Source organism: Pygoscelis adeliae, unplaced genomic scaffold (genome assembly GCF_000699105.1).
Source record: "Pygoscelis adeliae isolate BGI_AS28 unplaced genomic scaffold, ASM69910v1 Scaffold121, whole genome shotgun sequence".
NCBI lineage: Eukaryota > Metazoa > Chordata > Aves > Sphenisciformes > Spheniscidae > Pygoscelis > Pygoscelis adeliae.
In genome coordinates, this window is record NW_008824359.1 from 8857616 (window position 1) to 8867754 (window position 10139).

The 10139-nt window shown below is 46.0% G+C and overlaps 1 protein-coding gene across 3 annotated transcripts in view; it reads right to left on the reverse strand.

Annotated features, from left to right (window-relative positions):
• Window positions 1-10139, reverse strand: part of EXTL3 (exostosin-like glycosyltransferase 3) — a 114472-nt gene that overhangs the window by 51090 nt on the left and 53243 nt on the right. For 2 of the 3 annotated variants that reach the window (XM_009319716.1, XM_009319719.1), the window contains exon 3: window positions 8839-8933. The exons of the other annotated variant lie outside the window; for it this stretch is intronic. The gene's annotated coding sequence lies outside the window, so the exon portion shown is untranslated. The remainder of the gene's footprint in view (window positions 1-8838; window positions 8934-10139) is intronic. 3 annotated transcript variants of the gene reach the window in all.

Here is a 10139-nt window from a genome sequence, read left to right on the forward strand (position 1 = left end):
TTGGGGTAAATGGAGTTCAATCCAATTGGTGGCCGGTCACAAGCGGTGTTCCCCAGGGCTCAGTATTGGAGCCAGTCCTGTTAAAATCTTTATTAATGGTCTGGACAAGGGGATCGAGTGCACCCTCAGTCAGTTTGCAGACGACACCAAGTTGGGCGGGAGTGTTGACCTCAAATACTGTGTTCAGTTTTGGGCCCCTCACTACAAGAAGGACATTGAGGTGCTGAAGCGCATCCAAAGAAGGGCAACGAAGCTGGTGAAGGGTCTGGAGAACAAGTCTGATGAGGAGCGGCTGAGGGAACTGGGGTTGTTTAGCCTGGAGAAAAGGAGGCTGAGGGGAGACCTTATCGCGCTCTACAACTACCTGAAAGGAGGTTGCAGCAAGGTGGGGGTCGGTCTCTTCTCCCAAGGAACAAGCAATAGGACAAGAGGAAACAGCCCCAAGTTGTGCCAGGGGAGGTTTAGGTTGGATATTAGGAAAAACTTCTTCACCAAAAGGGTTGTCAAGCATTGGAACAGGCTGCCCACGGACGTGGTTGAGTCACCATCCCTGGAGGTGTTTAAAAGACGTGTAGACGTAGCACTTAGGGACATGGTTTAGTGGTGGACTTGGCAGTGTTAGGTTAGTGGTTGGACTCTATGATCTCAGAGGTCTTTTCCAACCTAACCGATTCTATGATTCTATAAGCTCTTCATTGAACTGATGACCTGGTGACAGGGGAAAGTCTCCCAGCACACTGTGCTTCCTCTTCTCTAATGTTTACATCTTGATAGAGGAATAAATCTATTCAATCAAGACACATATACCACTTCCACATTAAAATTCAAGATGCTTTAGTGACATCATAAGACTTAATAGCTGTAGGAGGTGATAAACATTCATGAGAGCAACACTGTGAGATTAAATGGGTTGGGCTGATGTTAAAAGACATTTTAAGAGACATCCTTTTAAGGATTCCTCTGCTCCCATCTCTCTGCTCAACCACTACATAATCATTTCCCCAAATCCTTTCATGTATTCAACACGCAGAGAGATACACAAGGCATGCACATCCCAGACTGGATCCTGTCTGGTTGCTTTAGTGGGACAAAAAAAAGAATGGATTAGATGCTGTCTTTGGATTCTAGGTGTTACCAGGTTTGGGATCTTTTTTTTTTTAGAAATGTCTTCTGTTGTTACTGGAGAGTGTAACTATTGAGTTTTACCAAAATCGAAAGCTCCTCTCAGGTTCGTTTTCCTTTCAGCTTACTCTAACAGCTGTCTTGCCAAAATCCATAGAAGACAAAAATCTATAGTTCCTAGTATACACATTTTGAAAGGGTTTCAAGTGCAGAGCAAAGTTTTCACCCTTAATATGGTCTTGTAAGGCACACAGCTATCTTCCTGACTTTGCTGGTTCTGATCCAGAAGGAAAAAAAACAAAAACCACAAGTCACTGGTTTTGCTGACCAGGATTACCTAACGTAGTGAATATCAGCAACCTTCAAGGACATGGTATAACATACCAGAGTGGTAATCACAAGTGCTGGATGCAGTTCCCTTAAAACCTCTAAGCCTCTGCTTCTCCATTGTAACAGCCATTTAACTGCTGATAAACTCACTTTTAGATTATTTTCATAAAACTGGAGGTCAGCAAATGATTTTGTAATTAAGACTGTCGCATAATTCTCAGCCTGACCATAACTCAAGCCTACTCCACTGTACGGACCAGGAGGCAAGGGGCGTGCTGCCTATTTCGAGGTGCGATATGCCCCGTGGGGTGACCACGCCTTGATGACGGATTGCTCAGAGCCACATCTTGCAGCAGCATGTGTTTTGCAGCCTCTCCAAGCCCTGGCTACCCCGCTGCAAGCACCTGCACCCCTCTGCAAACCTTGGCCACGTTTAGTGACAGAGCTGGCTTCTGTGCATCCCTCTGCGCTGAGCAACTCCTCCTGCTTCACCACCTCAGAAGTTGCCTCTTGCCGAGGGTGGCTTTGCAGATGAAGAGCGAGCAGTCGCACTGACCAGTTCTCAACAACCCATCCCTGCATCTAAAATGCTCCTGACTCTCTTTGAAGTCAATCTGAAGAAACACATTGATCTTGGCAAAAAAAAAGTCTCTGACATAGGGAGGTCATTCTAATATCAACCAGTGGAGGGCAGTCACACACATAGACAACACCCAGCATCCTACTGCCTGATTAAAAAAAAAGAAAAAACAAATGCACTTTCTTCCCATTTCCAACCATCAGAAGAGTTTAAGTGTTCCATCTTTCCCATTCTGCCTTATTTATATCTCTGCCCCTCCTTGTGACACTTAAACAGCATCCACCAAATAGCAGATGATATTCACCTGAAATTAGGCAAAAGAGAACTTAAATTCCTCAGTTCCCCTGCTCAGCGGCAGTTCTCTCCTCCCCATACATGAGAAGGACCTGCCAGGCCACACAAGCAAACCACACAGCACAAAAGCAAAACTTTCCCCCGTACATTTCAGCATATAACCACACGGACAGGATCCCTGGAAGAGTTTCACCACCTTTTTTTTTTTTCTTCTCAGATATGAGGCCTGAGCTGTAAGGGGTTACCCAGACTATGCAGTAAGAGAACACAGCAGCTGTGATCTAGCAGGAACAGATCAGCACCTGGAAGGTCTTCAGCAAACAAAATTCTTACCCAGCTAAGCAATACATGCAGGATATAAAGGAGAAGGCAGGTGAAGGCTGTATGGATCCTATGCCATGCAGATAACCCATGGTGCTTCTAACTCACAGAAGTTAGAAGGTAGCAGCAGATCCCCTCCGGACAGCTGCTTCTTTCATGCTATCCAGAGACAAAAGGCTAAAGCAAGCTATTATCTTCCGAGGCTTGACAAAAGAGCAAGCCAAATCAACTAATGCTTTAGCGAGAGGTAATCCAATAGTTTCAGCTGAGCAGTTGTTTGAACAGTCGCAGTGTTTTGGTACAAAGACAGGTTGAACATCAAAAATTCTGAAGTCCAGCCCAAGCAGATCTTAAGCAAATAGGAAACAAAACACTCCTTTTCCTTCACCGCCCTGGCAAGCCCAGACCCCCTTCCACAGCCCAACCAAGCAAGTGTGTCCGTGCCCCAGCCAAACCACAGTGCAAACAGAGCGGTGCTGCTCAGCGTGCCACTGCGCTGACTTCGTCACCTGAACCGATAACCCCCCACGCTTGTCAAGACAAGTCGGTCGCTGTACATGCTGCGTAAGGAGAATACATCAGTCACAGCTGGTAATTTGGGCACTGGAAGCAAGGAAACTCTTCGTGAGCTGGCTATAAATAGCAAAGGGACTGGGGATATTTTCTCTCTCTCGTGTACGCCTGCCCACCCTGCTGTACAAACCCTTCGGAGCTTCTATCAGCCTGCTCTGATGCTCTCATGATTCAAAATAAGCAGGAGATGGAGGGGAAAGGGTTTGTTCAGGAGAGCCCAACAACCATAACTTTTATACCTTGGGGCAGGATATCCTGCAAGTAATGACATTCCTCAGTACGTAGCTGGAAAACCCAGGGAAAGGCAGGTGTCTGTGGGAAAGGCACCGGGTGACTCAGCTCTTCACCCTCTCCTTTCTCCCCGTCAACATTTCAACAGCACAACGCACTGGTGTTACAGGGGTGACACACAGGGACTAGCTCAGTACGTGAAAACGGAAAGTCAACAACCCAACCACCTCTGATTTTTAAGGATACTCATTTCTTCATCGTCATTATGTTCTGTTGTAAAAGTCACTTTACGATCTCAGCTAGTCTGGGATGCTGAGTTTCATCATTGCCTGGGAAGATGTTGTTGATAAACAATTATTAAGGAAAAAAATAAAAAGCAAGAGGCAAACAGAAATCGGTGTTTCTCTTTTGGCCTCCAAAGGATCTTCTGCACTCAAACCTGTTTTAGACACAAGGGCTTTAGTTGGCGCAGTTTGCCTGTAGGTTGTGCACAGCACCCAAAGCACCGTGCCACAGCACTCCGTCGCTGCATGCCAGTAAAAACACCGTGGCCTTCCAGTCAGCGGTTGTTTTCAGTTTCAGTATCACAGGAAGAAGGGGAAAGAGGGGCTCTGTTTTCGGTACGGGCTGCCGTGGCCCCGAGGCTATGCCAGTACATCCACCCGTTCTCTGGCCCCAAGTCCAGCTGGTGTGATCCAGCCACTTTCGTGCTCTTAAACTTTCTCACCTTCCTGAACACAGTGGCTACATCCAACCTGCCTTGTGGGTTCGGTTCCTAGTTGTGCCGACTTCTGGCCCACGGCCGGGGATCATGTGGGTCAATGGTAGCCGGCCGAGGCCGCTGCTGGTGGGTTACACCCTGGGCAAGCGAGTCCCGGTGCCCAGGAGCGTTTCCTTGTGCCCCAGTGACCAGGCTCCCAACCCTGAGCTGTGCATCTCAGAGCAGAGCCTGGCCTCAACAACCCACAGCTGGGGAAGGCTTGGGAATCCTGATGTTACACTAGTTCACAGCATTTAATAACAAATAAATACCCATGAAACACATGGCAAAGGTTATTACTTCAGCATGTATAAAGGAGACATTGAAGTGACAGGGAACTTCACTGCCCACCTTTTGAGGGGATAATACAAACCAGCAGAGCAGAAAGAAATCCAAAACATCCTTTACCAAAGCAGCAACAGAATTTTCTGTCAAAGGAGAGATTTCACAACAAGGATGCTTTTGGCATGGGTGGATTCATGACAAAACAATGAAGCAATGTGAATGATATACAATCGTTTCTTTGCACAGAGTGCCGAAAAGCTTTCAAAAGCTTTATAAAATTAGAGCTGCTTATGTTTAACAGCTAAAATGAAAAGGTGGGGAGGGAGCGCTTCCCCCGTGCAGTTCTCTAGAAGCAGAGCTCATGATTGTACTCAGCTGGAAACACACTACTCGTCGAGCACTCTCGGCACCTTCCCTCCCACTGAGCTGTCGGCACAGGGGAAGCTCAGCAATTTGCAGAATTGAGTCCTTGCTTTTGTTCCTCTTGCCTCGCTCCCTCCCCATGTACTTTCCATCCTCCCTTTGACATACACAGATGGAAAGACTGACAATAACACACCAATCAGGTTATTTGAAGCCTTGCTACTAGCTACTCTAAATGCAGGCACATGAAGCAGCAGGATTCTGCTGGTGACATTTGGACCACAAATGAAGTCCCCAAGAGTAATAAACAATCAGGTAAAGGAATCTGGAAAGAAATTACTCAGCACACCTCGTCTTCTTGGACCCCATGAGATCCATATAAAATGTGTTAATGCATCTGATTATGATCTAAATTATGTACAGAGGCTCCTGCCAAGCACTCTGCGAAGTTTCTTTATTGTTAAGTTGGAAGCTGTTTAAGAATGGTCCAGTCATCATGTTTCAAATTAGATTTGGGGAAAAAAAAAATTTCCTACTTTATTGCTGGCTTAGAACACAGGTTTGCGGGAGAAGGTCAAAGTGTGGTTTTTCTCTGCTGAAGAAAGAGCAGGAGAAGTGGTAACAGAACAAAAGAAGAGTCAATTACCTATCCTTGTATCGTAACCTGAGCTGTGTGGATTTACTGTACGCAGACATGCCAGAAAATAACTGTAGTTTCAGCTGGCTTTCTCAATACCCAAAAGACAGGTATAAACACCAAGGTGTTCTCACGCACATGTTCCATGAACTATAAAACTTTGAAAGGAAGGGTTTCTGAAAATGAAGAGTTTGCTAAGAAGGGCTTGCAAAATATCACATGAAACTTTCCCCATGCCTGTAAGGGCTAGCTGAGCTGTCATTTACGCTGCCAGCAAATCATTGTGTACCTTGGAGGCAGGTAAGAAAGCTGTTTTTCTCCCCCAGTATGCCGCACCAACATTGGAGCTTTTTAAAAAAAAAAAAAAAAAAAAGATACACACCTCACAGGTATATATTCAATACATGCAAGTTTGGGAGAGCACCCACAGTTTTACGTGGCAGCCCTGACAACCCCGCTTACAGTTAAAACTCCAGACCAACCCAACCAATGCTCTATCTTCTGCTGGCATCCGACCGAGCCTTCACTGCGCTGATCAGCATCTCCTTCCCACCGCATTGCTGGTTTCCCAACTTAGAAGCAGAGCCAAGGTCACCTTGCTCAGAAGAGCTGTTTTTTAAAAGGAAGGTCCCCATATATTAAAGGTCTTCCATCTATTACCTCTGCCCTTCCAAACACACAGCTGTAGCAACAACTGCATAAATTTGGGCCCTAAGCAGGGCCCTATGGAAGAGAGCTAGCATATAATAGCTCTTACATATTTATTTTGCACTTTTTTTTATATATGCGCCAGATAGCTGCCTGCACCTCCTTCCTTCCTTTCAAGGTGCATAGCTCATCTTTGGTATAGGGCTTAATACTTCATATTCATCACTATAGTGTCCAGCATAACAGGCATTTTAAGGTATCAACCACACCCAACCCCTCTGGAATGTCAAGACGGTCATTTGATACGCACAACAACTGTTGGACACATTTAATATTGCTCCACAGGATGACGTTAGAAGTTAAGCATTAGAAATCCACATTTAAAGGCAAGTCTTTCTTGCTCGGCATGTGTGCTAGAGCCCACGTTCGAGCAGCTTCGCTTCTACCTCCAAACACCTTGAGTTGGACAGCAATGAAAAGAAAACGCCGAGACTGAGGCAGAAGTTACGCCTAATGTTGACCTGCGATGTCCCTGGCCTATCTTTCAGTGTTTGTTCCTGAAAACAACCAGGCAATTATGCCAGTGACCAACGCTCCTGCCTGCAGTGAAATTCAGCGCAGACATAAAGATCGAACTCAGGAGTTAGCGATGCAAAACTCGGCCTGAGCCAGACCTTGTTATCAGCAGATCTGCAGGAAATTAGGGATCAGAACTACCATTTTTAGCCACCACGGAAATGTAGCGGTTTAAACACCGAAAAATGCTTTAATGTAGGATCACAGGCTGGATCCCAGCCAGCCAACAGCACTGCTTTAAAAGGAAGTATTTATCTCTACGAAACACTTACTAAACAACATGCTAGGTGCTTGAAAATAAAGCCTTCACTAAACAACCTGATTTTAACCTGAAATTCTGCACATTGGCATTCTCTTCTGCCGCAGGTAAGACCCGATTCCCTTACACAGCATGCTTATTTTCTCTCTTTCTCTCTTTTTAAGAAAAAAAAGAATTTTCTCTTTCAGTTTAACTTTGAGGCAAGATGGAAGACCATAGCCTGGCCTCAAAGACGTGAGATTTTTTTGAACTCAAAGTCAGCAGGCTCTCACAGGAGCTGAGCTCAAGGGCTGCTCCAGAATAAATTAAAAAGGATTTACTCTTTCACTTGAACAAGGCAGAAAAAAAAACCCTAGATGTACAGATATGTGGTTGGGGATGGGGAGACAGCTAACAGGTTAAAAATAATAAAAAAAAAAAAAGGGGGGGGGGGCAAATTATAAAAAAAAAAAAGGGGGGGGGGCAACTTCAGAGTGCCATTATGGCTTGATTGCCACAATCCCACAAGCTAAACACTATCCTGCATGGTTGGATTTCCTGGAGGAAATCACCAGCACAGTTGCTAAGTCTGCTGGAAGCGGTTCAACCCAAGTATATACGGAGCAGATGCTCCAAACATGACACAGAAGGACACAGCGCTCCTGGAGAAATCTTTTGACAGCAAGTCAAAACAGGGGCTTGAACTGGTCATGTGTTATTAGAGATGCAGCTGTGATTTTTTCACAGATTAGCAGAGTTCAAGGCCAAAAGGGACCTTGAGAGCACCTAGTCTGCTTCTTGCTGTATCACGGGCCATTACATTTCATCCAACTTCTCCTAAGAGCAGGAGTTAGATCTGGCAGCCAAATCCCAACCTGAATAACTGTGGCAGCTCCCAGTAACAATCCATGTGCTACTTCCACTCAAAAACTCAGGCTGCCAGAGTAGCTTTGCATAGGATGCAACTGCCTCTTGGTGCCCTTGCGTCCCTCTGCCAGAAAACGCTGCTCCCTGGCAGAGGCAGAAGTGACTCCATGCTCCAGCCACTTTGCCTCATGCTTGACACCTTTGCTCAAGCCCAAATTCATCAGCAGTTTTGACAATACTCTGGAGTTTGCCTGAAGGAGCTCAGTGCAGGGCACAAAATCTCATCCTCTGGCTTCATTACAGGAGTGAGAGGAAAACTGGAGAAGGAGAAATGTGCTGCTGGCAGCAATCTCTAGCCTCTGCAGTGAGATTGCCCATGGTTCCCAGTCAGTCACACAGCCCCGCAATAGCTGTGCATCAGCAGCCTGTGGACTAATCCTCACACAGTGAACCTACCTTGGTTACAAAGCGTTTTGGGACAAGAATCTGCCCAATGAATGATGCTAAAGAAGAAAAATTTTCAGATTGTGCAAGCAGTTTCAGAGCCCAACTGCCCCTGCTGAGCTGTGTGCAGGGATTCGGATCCCGAGGCACCCAGACGCTGAGCCGGCGAGCTCAGACCGTAAGTGACATTCAACACTGCTTTCAAAATCAGAATTTAAACGGCTGAAATCAGGACATTGTGAAATGCTGCTTCTTTGCCTGCAGTTCTGCCAACTGAATTTGGCTAAAACGTTCAGCAAATAATAGATGATTAAAAAAAGAGTTGATGGCCAAAAAAATATGTAAGGGGCTTGATTAAGATTCCATGGGTGAGACTGTACTGGTGCTGCCCAGCTTTTACAAGCTTTCTTCATCTCGCTGTTACTTTAACTTGACTATGGGGAGAAGGGAGAGTGTTGCTATAAGAGTGCAGAGATGTTTTGGTAGACTGTTGAAATACAGCAAGGGAAGAAGCAATCTAATGCCCAGCGTGGAGTAGACTGACACTGCAGGGTTTGTTTGTGCTTTACCTTCTGCACCTTGGCTCAGACCTGTCCTGCATCACACATCGACTCCTTCACTACTCTTCTTCTTTCTCCCAATGTTGATCTCAAGGCTTCTTCTCCTGTTTAATATAAAAACACAAACAAAACCACATGTACTTAAGAAACATATTACCCATCACCTAGAGGCATTGTGCAAGAGAGGCTGCCTATTAGCACACTGCCTAAAAACTCTCCTTCCAGTCCGTCTCCAAACAGATGCGAGATTCTTAAGTAGTCGGCCTTCTGTCTGAATGCCCCCATGGGCTTGACAATGGGGAGTACTGAAGGCTGGAGGACACTTGCTGAGGAGACAGGCACAGGATTAGGCCCAAGGCAAAGGATACCTCCTTGGGTGCTATGATGCCCAGAGCAATGAGGCACATCCTGGTCTCCTGCATATTCCTCAGCACAGCAGAGACTCACAAAGGGAGCGCAGGGCATCTGTAATAAAAAGCAAACTGGCCAAAATTCCCCAAGCAAAGTTCTGATGACCTAGACTCCTGGTCCTGAGCCCCTTCTGTTGCAGGAGCACCACGAAAATGAACTTCGAGCCTGCTCTACCCGAATTTGATTCTTTGGTTTACAAGGGCAGCACACACATGGGGACAGCCAGGTCCAGAAGAAAGACGTGAGAGATGCTCTTGGTTGTCAGCCCTGCCGATGACTTGCTGAGTTACCTTCACTCCACCAAACCCTGGCTCATTACCTGAAGATGAGGATCCTCGGCTTTGTTATAGCCAGTACAATCTACAGCGGTAGAACCGCAGTGGTAAATGATCAGGATGCGTTACAAACACTGCTATTGACACCTCTCTCTAAACAAGACAACCTGGAGAAGGGATATCTCAAATCCTTTGTAGCTAAATGGGATGAGATGTGGGTCACCAGCTCTGCGCTCCATCAGCTCAAAGTCAGCTTGCAGGCGTTCTCAGCTCCCTTCACAGAAAACATTTCCACTACAACACCTGGCAACTGGTAGCTCTCAAGTCACATGCATTTGACCATTTCCCACAAAAAATAAAATAAAATAATCAACTACATTGTTCCGTAAGTGCCAAGGTCAAAGAGGACCACTGCAAGCCATCCAGTCTGACCTGTTGCATGACACACCACGAGCTCCACCCACCAGTTCCAGCCTTAAGCCCAGTAACTCACAATGATTTTTCATCCAGCTTTTTCCCTAGCTCAAATCCTCTCTCAGACACGCTTCTGCTGCAAACAACTGCCCGATCTCAGCAGCTAAACATATAGAAACAAAATAAAATACCTTTTGCTAACCGAAGTCC